This window comes from Protopterus annectens, chromosome 2.part2, assembly GCF_019279795.1.
Source record: "Protopterus annectens isolate FY-2018-M chromosome 2.part2, PAN1.0, whole genome shotgun sequence".
NCBI lineage: Eukaryota > Metazoa > Chordata > Ceratodontiformes > Protopteridae > Protopterus > Protopterus annectens.
Window position 1 is genome coordinate 73,356,892 of NC_056730.1, and position 18,722 is coordinate 73,375,613.

General features: G+C 40.3%; 1 protein-coding gene across 2 annotated transcripts in view; it reads left to right on the plus strand.

Moving 5' to 3' along the window:
* The first annotated feature begins 14,150 nt into the window (after positions 1-14,150).
* ELOVL5 (ELOVL fatty acid elongase 5) overlaps positions 14,151-18,722 on the plus strand; it is a 727,972-nt gene continuing 723,400 nt past the window's right edge. The window contains exon 1 of one of the 2 annotated variants that reach the window (XM_044063755.1): positions 14,151-14,169. The gene's annotated coding sequence lies outside the window, so the exon portion shown is untranslated. Of the gene's footprint in view, positions 14,170-16,908; positions 17,052-18,722 lie in introns of those variants that run through there. The other variant, XM_044063753.1, reaches the window with a different exon arrangement.

Below are 18,722 nucleotides of genomic sequence, written 5' to 3' on the forward strand. Positions count from 1 at the left end.
TACATTTTATACAGTACTTTGCAAAAAACATTTCAACATACACTTCTGTACCAGCAGTTAGTTTGATATACACATGACATACAGTTCTAATACATTTGTAACACAAGAATCTTATACAAATCATGTTGATATTCACAAATGACATATAATTGTTTACAAAATTCTAGATAGTTGTTCTGGCAGTATCCCCCTTTCTCACAACTCTCTGAACTTTCAGGAGAACAATGGATGCCCCCCACCTCATGTCCGAGGCATTGCTGATCAGCTCTTGTGAAGGGATTGGTGGCTAAAAGGGACAGGCTGGGTTGAGAGCAAACTGTCTAATCCACCACTCAAATTCCTTCTTGAGACAGGGAAGGAAAGGTACACTAAAAGTCAGAGGGTGATGATGCTGCAGCCACACCCACTTGAGGTACCATTGAAGCTTCTGCATATGCAGCCTGGCGAGAGGAAGCATCAGAACAGAACAGGTCATGAATCTCAGGGCCTGAAGAAACTCCCCGGGTGGCATGGCAATCAGGGGAAGAAGAGAATGAAAGAAGGCTGTTAAGGACCATACCTTTGGAGGTGGAAGAGAGACCAGCAATGGCACCTTCTGAATCCTGCAACCCAGATACACATGATCCTGAGAGGAAACAGGATGGATTTTTGAAAGTTGACAGTAAACCCCAAACTTTGAAAAAGAGATATGATGAACTGCAGATCCTTCAACTATTGGATGGTGAACTGCAGATACTTCAACAATCAACTGGGAGAAGGCACCTGAAGCAATAGGTCATCTAGATAAGAAAAATTCTGAATGCGTTGGAGCCTGCAGAAGACAATCACATGAGCTAGGCATTTTGTGAATACCCTAGGGGCAGTAGAGAGACCAAAGGGCAAAGCAGAGAACTGAAAATGACAGGAAAACAGCGAAATGTGAAAACTTCCTGTAGAGAAGGTGAATATGGGGGTCTATATCATATGTTCGAAGTTTTATAACTTCGAACATTAAAATATTGAATTTGACATATATGTAAAAAAAAATAATGGCTGTAGGCAGGGGGGCAAGCCCTCCTGCACCCCCACACCCCCGCTCTTTAATTATACCAACTCTGAGACCACACTATAGTGCATCCTTTACCACACTATAGTGCGGTCTCGGAGTTGGTATATTTAAAGAGTGGGGTGGGGGTGTAGGGGGGCTTGCCCCCCTGCCTTATATGTTCGATATTTGAAACTTCGAACATTTAAATTAGACTATTTAACGTTCGAAGTTTTCAAACTTCGAACATATAATATAGACCCCGAATATGGATATGAAGGTAAGCATCTTTCAGATACAAAGACAACAAAAAAGCCTGGGGTAATAAAAGAGGAAACAGAGTTTGAAGAGTAAACATCCAAAAAGAAGGGATCTCGAGAAAGGTGTTGAGCTGACAGAGATCCAAAACAGGTCTCCCAGTGCCCCCCTTTCGAGGAACCAGGAACATCCTGTTATAAAAACCCCATCCCACTTGGGAGGGGGGAAAAGGTCGAATGGCCCCTTGGTTTAACAGGGACCTTAGAACCTCCGGGTAATGAGAAAGTTGCTCTAGAGGAGGTTGATGAATACCAGAAAATGAGGGAGAGATTTCCATACCATGAAGTAACCCTAATGGATGGCAGAAAGACCCCAAGAGTCTGAAGTGATGAGACACTAATTGGAAGACAAAGGGAGAGCTGAAGAGACAAAGTAACCTGGTCTAAAGGCAGGGGGTGCAAACTGTCAAAGAGAAGCAGGCTTATCAGACAAGGGAGGCTTCTAGGGCGCAGAAATCAGAGAAGCCTTAGCAGGGGGGCCCACCTCCCACCCTTCCTGCCCTTAGAGGCCTGGCAGGTTGCCTGCAAACAAAAGCAGACCTAGAAGGATAATTCCTCTGGAACTTAGGGATAGGAGAGACAAAAATATATTTAATGTCTTGCAAGGCTTTGCCTTTCTCTTGAAGAGACTTAAACAAGTCAGCAGCAGCAGTCCCAAAAAGATGAGTATTATCCGAAGGAGCATCCAACAACTTGGCCTTAATGTCCTCAGGAAGAGACTGGTGATGAAGCCAAGAATAACGCCTCATAACGGACCCAAATGCCACAGCCCCAGAACAGGCATCAGCAGCATCATAGCTACACTTAATAGAGTGACGAGACAGTTGAGAAGCAGACTCTAAAAAAAGATAAGGCAGAGGATTTGCTGTCAAAATCAGGGAGGGCAGAGATAACCTGACAAGCCTAAGCTACCAAGGCCAGAGCATACCTGGTCATGTGGGTCTGGTAATTAACAGCCCTAAAGGCCAAAGTAGAAGAAGTGTAAACTTTCTTGCCAATCCTCTCCATCGCCCTGCTATCCTTATCAGAAGGCAAAAGTTTAGAACATTTGTCAGAAGAAAGTGACACCATAGTGGGATCAGCAGAAAGAATTTTAAATAAAAACAGACAATCCTCATTAACCTTATAGAACTTATCAGGTTTCTTAGGAGCAGGAGGGTGGGAGTTAGGAGCAACAAAACATTCAAAACAACATTGTTCAAACTGGTGGCAAAAGAAGTTCTGGGAAGTTGCGTCTGTACATCCCTTTTATGCCTGGGTTTATATTATATAATTGAATAATAACAATGTTGAATGCTCTAACAAGAGAAAATGCCGGAACTTGAAGTTCCGTTATTGAGATTGCAGTACAGTGAAGAGTGAGCTATTTGCCCTTTCCTCACTGTAGTGCAATCTCGGAGTTGGAATATATATTTAGCGGGGGTACGGGGGCACAGACCCCACAATAAGGATTTTGCGTTTCTGTACTTTCGCTCATTAGAGCGTTCAACATTGTTATTTTTCGATTATATAATATAGACCCTTATGCCCTATGTTTTGTGTGAGGAGCATAAATAGGATGCAAGGTGGAAACAAGATTCTTTTCAAGCTTTTCAACACTGGACAAGCAATGGGCTGCCCGGGAAAGGAGTCAGACATCCCTTCTTTCAAAAATACTGCAACAGTGACATAGAAGGACATCATTTGTTTTGTATACTGCATCCTGCAATATACAATTTTGGATTTTCCTGGATCTAAGTTTTTGTTTATTTCAACAACTGTAAACTAAAGAAAATAATAATAGTTATTATTATTTCACCACAGGTAACTAAGAGAAAATGCAGGACAGATCTATTATTTTACTTTTATAATATAAAAAGCACAGACTTTTTAGGCTTTGAGTACTTCTGCTTAGCGCAGGTTTTTATATAAATCAGATTAATTGTCTGCAGACACCTTCATGAATGCCACATCTATGGACCTATGGACAATTTTAGAGCATCCAAACCACCTACTGCATGTCTTTGGAATGTGGTTGAAAATTGGAGCACCTGCTGGGAACCTATGTGAACACTGGGAAGGCAGACATGCAGACTCCCTCAAACCGGGAAACCTCTTGCTGTGACGCAATACTATTCGCTGCGCCACTGTGCTGCCCTGTGAAGCGAACTGAATTGAATTGTGAACAGTGTGCATGCACTGTGAATGCCAGTTATAACAAGTAAAAAAATGCAAGTGAAACAGTATTTGGTTTGGGAAAATATACGTAAGATATTTGCCAAGTCTCTGAATGAATCAAACAGGTGACAACCCCTACCACCCACAAAAAATTTTGACATCCTGACAGAAACCCTGATTTCCTGACTGGTGACAACCCTATTTTGTTCATGAGAGCTATTCTAATCACTTACCACCCACGAAATAATATAAGCATCTCTTCTTCTACATATGATTGACTGCTCATAGACATGCAGTTAGTCCCAAAAAAAAAAAAATTATTTCAAAAACCTACAAAAGCCTCTCCCACATCTCTTCAGCTACCTGTGCAGAAAAAACACTTATTTTTAAGTAGTCAATTAAACCATCATAAACGGGGTCATAAATAAAGGGAAAGCAAATTAAACCCAAAACAAGTTCCACACCTCTCAAGTGTATCTCATTACGAGGAACGTTCCTCATTTTAAAATTGAAATCCTCATGTTCCTCACTGAAAAAGTCACATCAAATGAGCACAAGAAATCTGGACAAAACCTAAGGGACAGATTTTAAATATTGTTCTTATAAACTTAAAAAGTAGCTAGAATAACAGGATTTGTGTTAGCATGCATTTTCTGAAGGATATGAACTATGAAACATCATTATTTAGTGATTTTTTTTTACTTCAGATCATCCCAGCAATTTGACAGAAAACCACGAATTTTATGAAAATCTGGACAGTTGAGAGGTACACTGTCACACATTTATTGACGGGAATTTTTCAAACTAATATTCATAGTAAATTACACTGAATAATATTAATTTGGCAAAAGAACATTTTATAAGTACAAACTGTCACATTTAAACCATACCATAACATTCCTGGTTGAATTTGTTAATAAGCTGTTAGTCATACATCACAACCTTTCATCTTCAAAATGTGGAGCACTACCTCTCATAATGTGGAACACTTACTAAAGACTTACTAACAAATCCAGCTAGAAAACTCATTGGATGATCAAAATGTGATATTTTAATTTGTAATAGCTTTTTTAATTAATTAGTGCGATTCAATTCTATTCACCTTGGATATCGGTTAAAAATTGCAAACACTGAATGTGTGACCGATCCTTTCAATGTGGAACTTCGAGGAACATGAAAACCCCATCTGAGGATTGTTCCTTGTAATAAGATACACTTGAGACAGTGGCGGATTTAGGCATGGGCACAGGGGCGCGCGCTGGCCCCTTTTAAAACTTTTTTTTTTTGGGGAAAAAAAAAATCAGGTGGGTGCATTTTTTCCGCACAATCCCGGGATGTCATCCTGTTACGAAGCATGTCTAACGCACAATGAAAATGCGATTGGAGATTGCAGTCAGATGATTTGTTTTTATAACGATTCTCCTCCAACTGCATTTCTGTTGTAATTTAGGTGTGTTGATGAGCTGTGTCGTAAACCGAAGAGGGTGTCTCGTTTCCATGACTTTCAAGTATACCAAAACTTTGAATTTCCTCTGCTAAGGTAATAATTTTATTTTTATTGACGCATTCGGTGGTATACTTACTATTGCAGCTTAATGTTTTGAGCGTTCAAATAAATGATCACATTCTCAGCTGTTACCGGCTGTTTGGGGGTTGGGGCAAAATCTTCATCATCATATTTCTTTTCAAGGGTGCCCGCCCTGGAATGGGCTGGCCGGGAGAATTTCTTTTAATTACAGTAAAGAAGACATTGTTTTTTGCATTGTGTTCTAACCATCCTGGTGGCCCTGGTCGAGTCTGTGCTGTACTAAAGTCTCTCTTTCTGCTTCCAGTCTGTGGCACTTATCATAGTGTGGCAAACCAGTCCAACTTCCAAGTTACCTCTTGATCTGTAGCAGCAGCTCCCATCCGAATACCAGCAAAGGAGGATGCCAAGACATAGATTGGAAAAAAAACACACACAATGCTGCCAGAGCTCTTCCCCCCAAGCCGCCTCCTCACAAAACACCAGCCAGAAAGCTCACCGACCATTTACTGACTGCCTGTGCTTACCAAGGGGCAGTAGCAGTAACAATCTACCAATGCTCTCTGTCCCTGTCCTATCAACAGACCCCACCACACCTTTATTTCGGTCACTGTGTTAGATTTCATATGCCATGCAAGCATGCAGCCTGTCCGCCCGCCCGTGCTATTTAAAATTGCTTCTTCATGGAGAACTGTGTTTACATGGATGATTACATTATGAAGTAAGTGTACATAAGGAATATGCTTAGCTGCACAGCCATTGTGAAGTATGCAAGGGAAGTTAGTATGCTTAGCTGCACAGATGTTATGGAGTGTGTGTGTGTAAGAAGTAGGTAGGTCTGTGTGTGTGTGTGTGTGTGTGTGTGTGTGTGTGTGTGTGTGTGTGTGTGTGTGTGTGTGTGTGTGTGTGTGTGTGTTAGAAGTAGGTAGATGTGTGTTAGAAGTAGAAGTGTGTAAGGGTGGTAATACCCTGCAATTCAGATTTTTCCAGTTTGTCATAAAATTATGTTTTTTCTGGCAAATCATTGAGGGCTGAAGTCAGAAAAGAATGACAGACATTTGAGTTTTAGACTTCATATCCTCATAAAATGCATACTAATGCAAACCTTGTTGTTTTATCCACTTTCTAAGGAGGTGGGGGTTGTATGTGTGTGCCATACCTTTCAACTCTACAGACTTTCACAGAATGTCAAGATTTTTGCCTTATATTTTTGGTCTGTTCCTCAAAAATTCTGTTTTTGACAAATCACTGGAATGAGGTGAGGATTAAAGTTACTAAATAAATGTATTTGAGTTTCAGACTTCATATCCTTTAGGAAATGCATTCTAACCCAGACTCTGTTATTCTAGCAACTTTTTAAATGTGTCCCTAGTTTTGGGTCTTTGTCCCCATTATAACCGGCTTTATCCATATTTCTTGTGCTAAGAGATTTGAGCTGTATTATGTGTGTGTGTGTGTGTGTGTGTGTGTGTGTGTGTGTGTGTGTGTGTGTGTGTGTGTGTGTGTGTGTGTGTGTAAGTCTGAGGTAGTATATCTCTCAGCTGTCCAGGTTTTTGCAGAATATCCAGATTTTCCCCATATTCCTCCTAAAAAGGACTGAAGTTGATAAATAACAGCCATTTGAGTTTTAGACGTCATATCCTTTAGAAAATTGCATACTAACACAAATCCTGTTGTTCTAGCAATTTTCTAAGTTCAGGGAAAGGAAGCCAACAAACTACTGAAACACAAAAACCAAGTCAGCAGCACCAAGACCCACCACAGGAAGTATCAGGAATCCAAAAAATGTGAAATAAAACAATTTATTGAAGCGCTTTTCGTTGCTTGTAATTTGACAACTTCTTCAGAAAAGATACACAGTTTCAAACAGTAGTTTATAAGTAATTGAGACATGTCATGTGATAACCAAACCTCCAGTAAGTCAAGTGCTTAAAGAAACATTTGCTAAAAAACCACACATGTTCATAAAACCTAAATACAAAAGCTGCAAGTTTGTTAGATTAAAAGTGTCATCAAAACTGTTATAAATAGTTATACAGAAGGCATTAAACTGTTAGACTCAAACAATAAACAAAGTTAGACTAAACTTCAAACAATAAACAAAGTTAGACTAAACTTCAAAATTACGGAATAATCAACCGGGTATATCTCTCTAAAATATTGTAGAGCTAAAATGAATGTGATTATATTCAAGCACAATACCAGTTACCATCTCAAACTTCTTAGTTTCAGAAGATAGGCAATGTTACAAGCATCATTTAAACCTGGTACAACAAATGCATTCAAACAGATTTGCCATTCAAGCTTATGTTCCTCTAAAAGTAAGTTCAGTGGGCCACCTCTCAAATTAGCTTGAACTTGATCTATAGCTTTAAAGGTAAATTTGTGGCCCACATTATTTGCTATATGTCTTGCTAGTGGGTTGTCAATTTTATTGACTGAAATAGCATAGGTGTGTTCATAAACCCTGTCCCGCAGACTACGTTCAGTCTTCTCCACGTAGAATGCGGGACAGCAGACACATCTTGCTATGTAGACTACTATTCAATTATATATTATAATTAATAAAATCAGAAAGGGGAATGAAAGAACTTTTTCATGCCCCCAAAATTGTGTGCAAGGGGCCTATGGTTTGAAAACAGTCCAAAGGTAAACTTAACATGCCACTGTACAGATGCATTTTCTTGTGGATTTCAATGCTGTTTCAGTGAATTCTGTTTCAAAGGTGCAGAATCTTTAATGTTAAGTCTGTTTTCATTGTTAAGACCATTGCTTTGTTTAGCAAATGTCTATCAGTGTTTGTGCTATAACATTTGAAATAAAAGCTGTAAACTAAATCCAAATATCCGGTCATTGTAGAAGTAAAGCATAAAACAGTATGCACACTGAGAGTGTTGAACAGTGTTTATGGCAACTGTGGAGAAATAGCCAAGTAATGGGACACTGGAATGGCTGTGTGTGAGTGTGTGTGTGTGTGTGTGTGTGTGTGTGTGTGTGTGTGTGTGTGTGTGTGTGTGTGTGTGTGTGTGTGTGTGTGTGTGTGTGTGTGTGTGTGTGTGTGTGTGTGTGTAGGGGGGGCTGCATGTGGAGGGCTTTAGGTTTGCACCCCCTGAAAAAACATCTGCTGGCTCCCCTGTCTGTTTTATGCCTTGGACGCAAAGTAATTCTTCTTGTTATAATTTTTCTGGTACCGCTTTTGTAAAAAAAAGCATTATTTCTAAACTGTCAGTTTTCTACTTTTGAGAGCCAAAGCCTTACCATTTGCTTTGAATAACTGACCCAGCTGGGAATACAGTATATATACTGCGTGTGGGGTTACCCTGGTTAGAATGGGGAAAAATCACTTTACAAAACTATTTTGTATTAAGTTTATAAAGGGAATTCTTTTGAATGAGTGCGTATACTATTTTTTCTCAATATTACATTTTTTCTACAAGATAATGTTTTATTTTTTATCTGTTTGGGGAATCGCTGTATCTTTCATTGATGTCTTTCCATACATGATGTCAGAGCTTCTTAAGGTAATCTTTTCTCAACCGCCAAACATATTGTCCCGCTTTCACCCAGTAGTCAACTAACCTGATCAAGGGCGCCCGCAGGCAGATGCAAGGGGGGTCTCTCCAATTGCTGCAGGTGTCGGGTGAGATACATCCCGAATGGGGTATTGTACTCGACCATTGGTCTGATAAGTGAAGAGTACAGGGGAACAATGACCTCACTTGATCTGGATGTGAATCCCTTCATGATCAGGTGGGCAATGTAGAAGGTTTTTCTAACCACTTTAGCAATGTGAGTGTCAAAAGAAAGGCCACTGTCAACCTGGGTCCCCAGGTCCCTGATAACCTCTTCTGTGCTTAGTGGATTGCCACCTATATGGTAGCTTGGGGTTACCTTGTTTTTCCCGAAGGGTATGACTATACATTTTTTGGCATTTAACTTCAGGCCATGGCTCTGGCACCAGCTATCAGTTTCCGTGAGACCCCTCTGAAGGATATCTGTGTCCGATGTACTTCCCACTATGGCTCCCAGTTTGCAGTCATCTGCAAACTTTGTCAGCCATAGTCCTCCTATGTTTGCCTGTACTTCTGAGAAGTAGATGTCAAACAACAGTGGGCCAAGGACTGAGCCCTGTGGGACACCACTTGTGACCGGCTTGGAGTCTGACATGGCGCCAGCTACTCTAACCCTGTGGGTTCTGTCCTTTATCCAGTTTGCAACCCATCTTGTGACATATGGGTTTACATTTAAGCTGGTAAGTTTCTCTATAATACTCGAGTGGGGTATTGTGTCGAAAGCTTTTGCAAGGTCAAGGTAGGCTGTATGGACTGCTTTCCCTCATCAATGGCCTTGGTGACTGTTTCAAAGAAGTCGACCAAGTTCAAAAGGCATGATCTGCCCTTGACAAAGCCAAACTGGGTCGGGTCCAATGTCTGCAAGTCCCCTAGGTCTTTGTTTATGAGTTCCATTATGATCCTCTCCATAGCTTTGCAGACCAGGCTTGTTAAGCTTATGGGGCGGTAATTACCAGGGTCCATAGAGGCACCGCCTTTGTGGAGTGGGACCTCAGTTGCCCTACGCCACTCCTTGGGCACGTATCCTGTGGTAAGGCTAAGATTAAACAGCTGCCTTATGTGCGGGTTTAGTTCCTCATTGAGTTCGTGTAGCACACAGCCGGGGACACCATCCGGTCCCATTGATGCTGTGTTTTTAGCTTTAGAGAGAGCAGCTTTCACCTGCGCATTGGAGATGTCTGGGAGGCTGCACTCCGCTGGGATAGTTATCTCTCCTTTTGGGGGGGAGAGGGGGGTGAAGTTTGCACTGAACCTGTCTGCCAGTATGTTGGCAATGTCTGTGGGTTCAGTGATTTTTGTATCATTTTGGACTAATTCTGAGCATATCTGGGAGTTTCCACCCAGGTTTCTAACATAGCTGAAGAAGGCCTTATGATTGTCTTTTGAATCTATGGCAATTTTTCTCTCAAAGATGGCCTTGGATGATTTTATGAGTGCTCGTATTTTTTTACTAATAATGATCAAAGGTATCTTCTCTTTTATGGATTTTGCTCTATCATGTAACAGCTTTCTCCTCTTATTGTAAAGTTTGCTTATGGCTGGGGTCCACCAGACTGGACGTTTGCCCTTGGTGGAAAGAGTCTTGGTTTTATTAGGGATTGCCTGACCCATGCAGTCCTGGAGGTGTTCGTAGAAGGCATTTGTAAGGGCTTCCGCAGCTTGGGTTGTGGTTTCCACTGGCTCGGGGGCCTTGAAGGATACCACACCAGTCTTGAGTAGTGTGAAGTTTGCTTTAGAGAACTTCTTCACTGTGGTCTTTTTTGTCTGGGGTGGGGGCGGGATGTGGATATCCAGTGAGATTAGCTTATGATCTGATCTCACCAATGAGGGATATATTTCCGGTGTGGAGCATTTTGTCCCCATGTTTGTGATGATGAGACTGTCAGACAGAGACATTTCAAATTATGACATACTTATTGCACCCCACCCTCCATTGTAGTGGCTCTGGATGTGTCCAAGGAAGGCAAGGAGCAGTTATGCAGTGCAAGTGTGCAGAGCATTCCCCCATCCAAGGTACATCACAAATACGACCGTGGCTTTTTATCTGTCCTTGATTTTGCAGAATGTTCTGGTTTTCTATCAGATTTTTATACTGTTGATTTATGCTTCTTATTATTGAGGAACTGCATGCTGTCCCAGTGCCCTGTTGCTCTGTTTAAGTAGCCATGGTTTAATGAACATCAGGTAAGCTTGTCGGAGATTGTAAGATGCAAGTAAGCTTTAGTAAGCATATTGTTAAAGAATTACCAGCATTGAAAGTCTTTTTGTTGTTGCCATGCAGAGAATATTTACATAACTAGATAATGTATAAGCCTTGGGTATTGAAATGCATATGACAGTATTTGTAATAAAAGGACAGGATTACAGTATTTTCAGAAGCTCATTGCATTTTATTGGAGACCAGTGTCTTACAGCAGTGTCTGTGTGTTAGTACACTTAGTTGGGTGGCTTTAATGGTATATGGTAAATAAACATTGCTACCTTACTTAAAAGCCAAGCCCTGCAACAACTAGGTAAGCTCCACACTGAAGTCAAAACACAATAGCTCTGGTGGGTAAATGTACTCTGTAGTAATCAAAAAAGGCAAATGTTTGAAATAACTACAGCTTATGTGCAAACACAATAGGTAGTGATGAAACAATGCTCTGCTAAAAATGCTTTAATGCTCCACATTGCTGAGCTGCAGTTCAGTTATTATCACTGGCTACCAGGATTTCACCCACTTCAGATCAAGCACGGTGCTGTTCAGTGCAACCTTCCCAGAACTAATTCAAGTCTGACCAGAATTATTTTGTGTGTGTGTGTGTGTGTGTGTGTGTGTGTGTGTGTGTGTGTGTGTGTGTGTGTGTGTGTATGAGGGAGGTAGCATACCCCTCAGCTGTCCAGGTTTTTGCAGAATGTCCAGAATTTTGCCCCATATTCCTCCTAAAAAGGATTGAAGTTGCTAAATAATGAGACATTTCAGTTTTAGATGTCATATCATTTAGAAAAATGCATACTAACACATATCCTGTTACTCTTGCAATTTTCTAAGTTTATGAGAGCCATATTTATAATCTGTCCCTATTTATTTTAGGCTTTGTCCAGATTTCTTGCACTAAGGTTGAGGCCTTGGGGTATGGTATGTTTGTGAGGGATAGAGAAAGTGAAATGCCCAAGTTAGAGTTTGCAGGTGGAATTTATTTTCAAGTGCATTTTCAAGGAACTGTGAGTTTTAAGGGAAGCTAAGTTCACTGCTGCTCATGCCAAGTCTATTTACAATGTGCAACTGTTTTGTTTAGCAAATAGTATCTCTATTGTGGTATAAAGTTTTAAAGCTATGTTAGTAGCACCACAAGTAGAATACTTGCATCTTAATGGAGAGGCTTGAGGTTCTATTCCTACAGCATGTACATCTGTATGCTGCAGTCCTGAGGATGTCCTCCTTTGGATGAGATGCCTAATAACTATGAACCTGTTTTTCAGCTTGCCATCCATTTTCTATTGCAATATACCAGCTTACCATTTTTTTAATTTAACATAGGCAATTTTATTCTTTGATGGCAGCAGGCACTGAATTTGTAGATGAAACACTGAAATATACAGTTGTTTTCTAGCAACAACATCTTCATTAGTTTCATATATCTTTAATGTGGAATTATTCAGATTACTTTTACTTAAGGGATATAATTCAATTATATAATATAATTAATACAATCAGGTAAATCAAAACTTTTGCATGGCCCTAACAGTGTGCAAGGAGCCTATTGCTTGAAAACAGTTCAAAGGTAAATAACCTGCCCTGGCCAGATGCATTTTCTTTGAATGTGGGTTTCAATGCTGTTTCATTGAATGTGAGTTTCAAAAGTAGAGAACCTTTAATGCCAAGTCTGTTTTCATTGTAAGACTATTGCTTTGTTTAGGTTTAGTAAATGTCTCAGTGTTTGGGCTATAATGTTTGAAATAAAAGTTGTAAATTAAATACAACTGCCTATAATCATTGTAGAACTAAAGCATAAAACAGTATGCACACAGATTTGAACAGTGTCTGCGGCAAATGGGAAGAAATAGCCAAATAATGGGACACTGGAATGGCTGTGTGGGCGGGGCTTGGGGTGGGTGGACTTAGGCGGGGCTGTGTTGGCAGGGGGCGGGGAGAGCTATGTGGGTGGGGCTCTGGGTTTGCACCCCCCTGCAAAAAATCCTGCGGGCTCCCTTGAACCTGATTGTGCCCCCCCTAGGGTTACCACCTGTCCCACTTTGCGAGGGACAGTGCCTCTTTGGGCAGTTGTGTCCTGACAAAAAATTGTAAAAATGGCAAATGTCCTGAGATTTTAGGACAAAATTATTTCCTATATTTTATGCATAGCCGGCCTTAGGCATAGGCCAACTAGGCGGTCGCCTAGGGCGCCGTTCTAGTAGGGGCGCTTTTCCTGTATTTATTTGGTGTAGGTAGACCAGAATGGGAGCACCGGGTGGTGTGATGGGGGCGCCGTGGAGCCCTTTTGCCTAGGGCACCAGTTGACCTAAGGCTGCTCCTGATTTTATGTAATAGTTGCATAAAACAGTTATTCTGTATCTAAAATACCTAAATGTTATAAGAAACAGAAAAAGCAAGTAAAATTCTACAAGAATAAGCTTTTATTTAGGCAAAAAAAGTTAAGTTCTAGCCTTTGTACTGACCGTGGGTATGTGTTGGCCTGTAAAATCTGATGTTTGTACCAAAAATGTCCCACTTTGGCCATTTGAAAAGGTGGCAACCCTGCCCCCCTTGCAAATTCCTGGATCCGCGCCACTGTGAGAGGTATGCTGTTAGCATAGGGTTACCACCTGTCCCACTTTGCGAGGGACAGTCCCTCTTTGGGCAGTTGTGTCCTGACAAAAAAATGTAAAAATTGCAAATGTCCTGAGATTTTAGGACAAAATTATTTCCTAGATTTTATGTAATAGTTGCATAAAACAGTTATTCTGTAACTAAAATACCTAAATGTTATAAGAAACAGAATAAGCAACTAAAATGCTACAATAATAAGCTTTTATTTAGGCAAAAAAGTTAAGTTCTATCCTTTGTACTGCCCGTGGGTATGTGTCGGCCTGTAAAATCTGATGTTTGTACGAAAAATGTCCCACTTTGGCCATTTGAAAAGGTGGCAACCCTATGTTAGCAGGGTTCCACATTTTGGAGATGGAAAGTCGAGAGCTGTGAGTTTAACAGTAAAAGCTACGGTTTCTTTTTTTTTTTACATCCAGATAAACAGGTAATATCCTGGGAAAAGTGAAAGCCACATTCCTGTTGCTATTTTGTGCAATCAAACATTATGTAATCCTTTCCTTATCTCCACAAAGGCTTTAAACTTTCCTTCATCAACTATCCCTATTTGACCTGAAATAACACCCGGTACGAACAGTGAACTTTACCCACAGTAGTGACAACTTCTAACTAACCAACCAAATAGCCCGCCCCGTTCCGCGCAAATTCTTATTGGGTGAGGAGACCGCCAGATGAATCGCGTGACATAAAGTAACTGTGAGCCATTTAGTACAGTGTGAAGAAATGTAAAAGGTTATTTGTTTCACTGCAGCTGAGCTCGTGGGGTAAATACGAATAAGTATTTTATTAATCAGAATGCTTATGCTCGGTATAATCAGCATTTAACTCCATGCTCTGTTTAATAGAGATCGGCTATTAGTTTAAAATACAGGGTTCACGGGTTTGTTACTGCTGAAATGAGGCAAACGTATGGGAGTTAGGAATGAAGTGTGTGCGTAAACTGAACTTTTATTAGCATACGATTTACTTCGATAATAACACAATAAGTGTGAATGACAATTTCTCCAGCTCCTAACTACATATGATTATTATACCTATTTGTTCTAACAGCAGTTTTCGTCTTCGGATTTTATAGTCAGTGATGAACCGGAACGCACACGTGACTCTGAAATGCTTACTTCCACAACCGGGGACACTTTTTTAAAAAATATTAGTACAGCTATTTTTGAGGCATTTATATAACGAGAATACAAATGAGCATGCATCCTTCCGAAGTAAAAGATCTTTGTAGCTTATTTACTGTCGTTATTTATTAGAAAATCTGGACAAAATCAAAATTGGTGGTAGGAGAAAGGCCCCAAAATAGATACAAATGTTAATTATTGTCCTTATAAACTTAGAAAGTTGTTAGAATAAAAGGTCTTCTGTTAGCACTTATTTTCTGAAGTATATTAAGTATGAAACTCAAATGTCTGTCTTTAGTTAGTGATTTCAGTTGCCAGTGGTTTGCCAGAAAAATTACAAGTTTTATGAGGAACAAACCGAAAATATGGGGCAAAAATCTGGGCAGTTGAGAGGTATGCATTACTTGTAATCCACAACATATTCTTCACAGATTATCAGTTTTTTTTAGACGGAGCAAGATGTTTTCCGGTTCGATTCTTGGCAGGGGTGTTTTCTGTGCGGAGTCTGCATGTCCTCCCTGTGGTCGAGCCGGGCTGGCAACCCGACACCGTAAAACTCCACTGCCAATCGTTCTGCGGACCGTTGTTCCGCTATGACGACCCTAATCGGGGAAAAGCCTAAAGAACTACGTTTTTAAGTAAAGTTGGGTTAATTTGGCCATAATGGCTAAGGTCTTTGTCTCAAAGACAATATACCGCGTTTGATTCTGACGGGGGTTATTGGCTAGTCTTAAAATGGCCCTTCAGTGCAGTTAGCCTCATATTCACCTATGAACCGTTGTAAGATGCGAATGTACATGTAGAGTTCCTGCCAAGAATGAAGTTCCCCTAACCTTACTCTGATGGGTATTTTATTCTTGTATCACCAGCCAGACACGAAACTAGAGATTTCCATTTTGTGCTCAACATCGATGCCCGTGTGTTTCATCACACATTACAAATGTTACCTCCAGTACAGTAGACACAAAAACTTTCATATGCCAACCCTACAACTACTAAAAAGTGATTAATCACATCTCTTCGCACGTTGAATTTGAATGGTGGTTTGTTATTATTTCAGATTTTGATAGGCTTCCTGTTTCTGTGGAGTTTTCAGAAAAAGAAAACGATCAGCAAAGTACAGATATGTCTGGCGGTTACACTCCATTCACTATCGTAAATTAGACGATTTTCTCAAAACTATTGGCAGTATTTTTGCTGTTTCCCGACAGAATTGGATATTGTTTTGGACTTCTAACGGACAGTTCTGTTCTGTGAGAGGGTTTTTCACTAAGCGTTTATTTCATCATAAAAGAGCTCATGTACCACCACTTGTTGCAACCCTTTATACAGTTGTGAAAAACAGTCCTGCTTGGTAATTCATGTGCTCCGTTTTTTTCTTCCTTTTTTAGAATCTGCCATGCGGCGAAGTCCCTGACACTTAACCTATGCCCCTGAATTTTGCAGTGAGACACCCCTTGCCCTAGTCATTCCAACAGGGCTCAGCGTTGTAGCCAGGAGTATTCTTTGTACTCTACTGAGTTTAATTTTCTGAGTATTGTGTAGGGAAGCTGTCACAGGACATATTATGTCCACAGTTGCGTAAAATAATGGTAGCAAGACGAGGAACTTAGCTTAAAAATGTATATATTTAATGGCTATAGAGGGAACAGCTAAAATTGATGCACACCTTTAAGTGCTGGGGGGGGGGGGGGGGGTTGTAACATGCCGTGTTGAGAGATGTTTCAGTTTTAACCACTAGATAGGTTGGATGACAGGAATAAGAGGATGAGCGTCCAAAATATAACTCTCCCGCTACAGTACTAAAATGGTTTCTTAATTATCGACCAAATTGCGATAAAACACCGATGGCTATGTGCTGCCCTCATATATGAAATAAAAATATCTCAGTACTTAGGCTTGCCATGTTATTGTGCCTTAAATGCAGTCCGATAACTTAATTTCTAGTTTACATTCCCTTGAGTACTAACACTGCGGAACCGAGTTCTACATCCTCCTGCTTCCAGTATGCATTGAGTTTTTGCACCCTTATCCTCTAGAGACTAAGCTGACCACCCCGTACATACACTCCTATTATTAATGCCGCTTCCTAATATTTTTATTGCAACCTATAAACATTTAATAAAGGTGAAATATACTTCGCAGGAATAAAAAAAACAGATGCAACCATCACAATAGACCGGCCTGGAAAAGAGTACAAAGTAAACTTCACTTATCTATCAAACAGCTGACTGTCACCTAACTGAGTGCACTGTTCTTGTCCTCGTGTGAGTCCGTGACGTCATTGGCCTTCTGCAGAAACCTGGCCTGTGATTTGTCGGGCTCAGCAGCGTGACATCCCCGCAGAGTAACATTTAATGAAAGCGGCAGCATTGGGCACGCCTTTTTTCTTTGCATCTACTGCTAAGTGGTACCAAAATTCTTGGCTGGAGCGCCAGTGAAAGATTTTTCATGTGGTAATCAACGTGAAGATTTCTGTCTTTGTGCAGCCGGCAGCCAGACCCAGTTTTTTAGTTCACTAGGTAAGCAATGAAGTGGTTATATTTTAACCGCGGCTGCATATTGATAAATATATTTTTTTCATTTTGTGATCTCTTAAAACGGAGGAAGCTCGGGTGCATGCATAGGACAGAGCATCGGAGCTCAAACTTGGTGCTTGCGTGCTATGTGTGTTGAATAGCAATGGATGTGAAGACATACAGGTAGTCTGACCGTTGCATTTTATATGGAGTGCAGAATGTTGCAAATTGTGGGTATATTTTAAGGTCCGAGACCGTTCGGTTCTCGTATACAGCCCAGAATATAAGGGATCAGCCGATGCTCCGAGAGAAGCTGGTTGGAGGAAATTGCGTGACTGACGTAATGGCAATTGCTAGGAACTCCTCCACCTCCTTTTTCTGTTACTCTTTTAATAAATTAGCATTTTTTCCTCTCTTTACGTTGAAATGCAAGAATTAATTTTATGACAGAAATCTTGTTGTGTTTATAGAGTAGCAGAGTTTCAGGAACTGATAAAGTTCGTACGGAGATATAAAATGTTTTCAAGTCTTATCTAGTAAAGACCGTGTGCACAGAGACACAGCTACGCTAGTATAATTTTGTCATTGGGTAGAGATCGGAGTATAGTAATGTGCGTTATGTATTGCTTCTTTAGAATTAGAGGTGCTTCGTCAAAACAGGCGCACTTTAAAATTGGGGAATGACTATTTGAATGTTTTTGCAAAAAAAAACAAAAAAAAAAACAACATGAGGCAATATTGTAGAAAACGAACCTTCTCTGTAAACAAATGTAAAATACAATGAAAAATAAATTTGTTGGGGAATTGTTTATATATTTCCGTGAGGAAAGGGTGATCATGTGCATTTTCTCTCTCAAAAGGAAGAAAAAAATGATCGACGTACTTGATATGAGAGAGCTAGTAGAAATACAGCATCTTCACTAGTATTTTATGTTGTGCGCAAATTATTTACCACATTGGCTCTCACATGTATGTGTGTCAGGCGTACTGTCAGCCATGCGTGGTTTTGCTTCGTATGTTTGCTCTGCCTGTCATACAGTTTTTGATTTTCTAGTAAGTCCGTAGAGTTTCATGCTTGCAGACGTTAGATTGCATAGCTACCTTCCACCCCCAGAATAAGGAACACGAACACTACCTTTCACAGTGTGGAACAAATGTGGACAATGTGGACCACTCACTAACAGCTTACTGGCGACTCCATCTAGGAAGCTCATAGGATGCTTCAAACGTGATGGTTTTAATTGTATATTATTTTTTGATGAATTAGTATGATTTAGTTCAGTTTGCCATGGATATCGGTTAAACATTTGCTGACACTGTGTGGCAGAGCCTTTCAATGTAGGAACATGAATGTTTTAAGACCCCAAACGAGGAACGTTCCTCATAGTGAGGTGTACCTCTGAGGTATGTTAGTGTCGTTCTTATTTTTCAGAACATGCGTGTTGATATAAAACATGTACTGACAACATTTTAAGTGAGTTAGAGTAATATTTAAAAAGCGTCCCTGGTTTTGGGCGTTTGTTCTTGTTATTTTTTGGCATTATTATTAGCATTATTATTTAGCAAGGAAATTGACAGCTACGTGCATATGGTTAAAACTACTGAAAAAGAGTTACCAGTGAACTTGATTAATACAGTGTGAAGTCCAGAAAACAAATGGGTTTCATCCTGTGT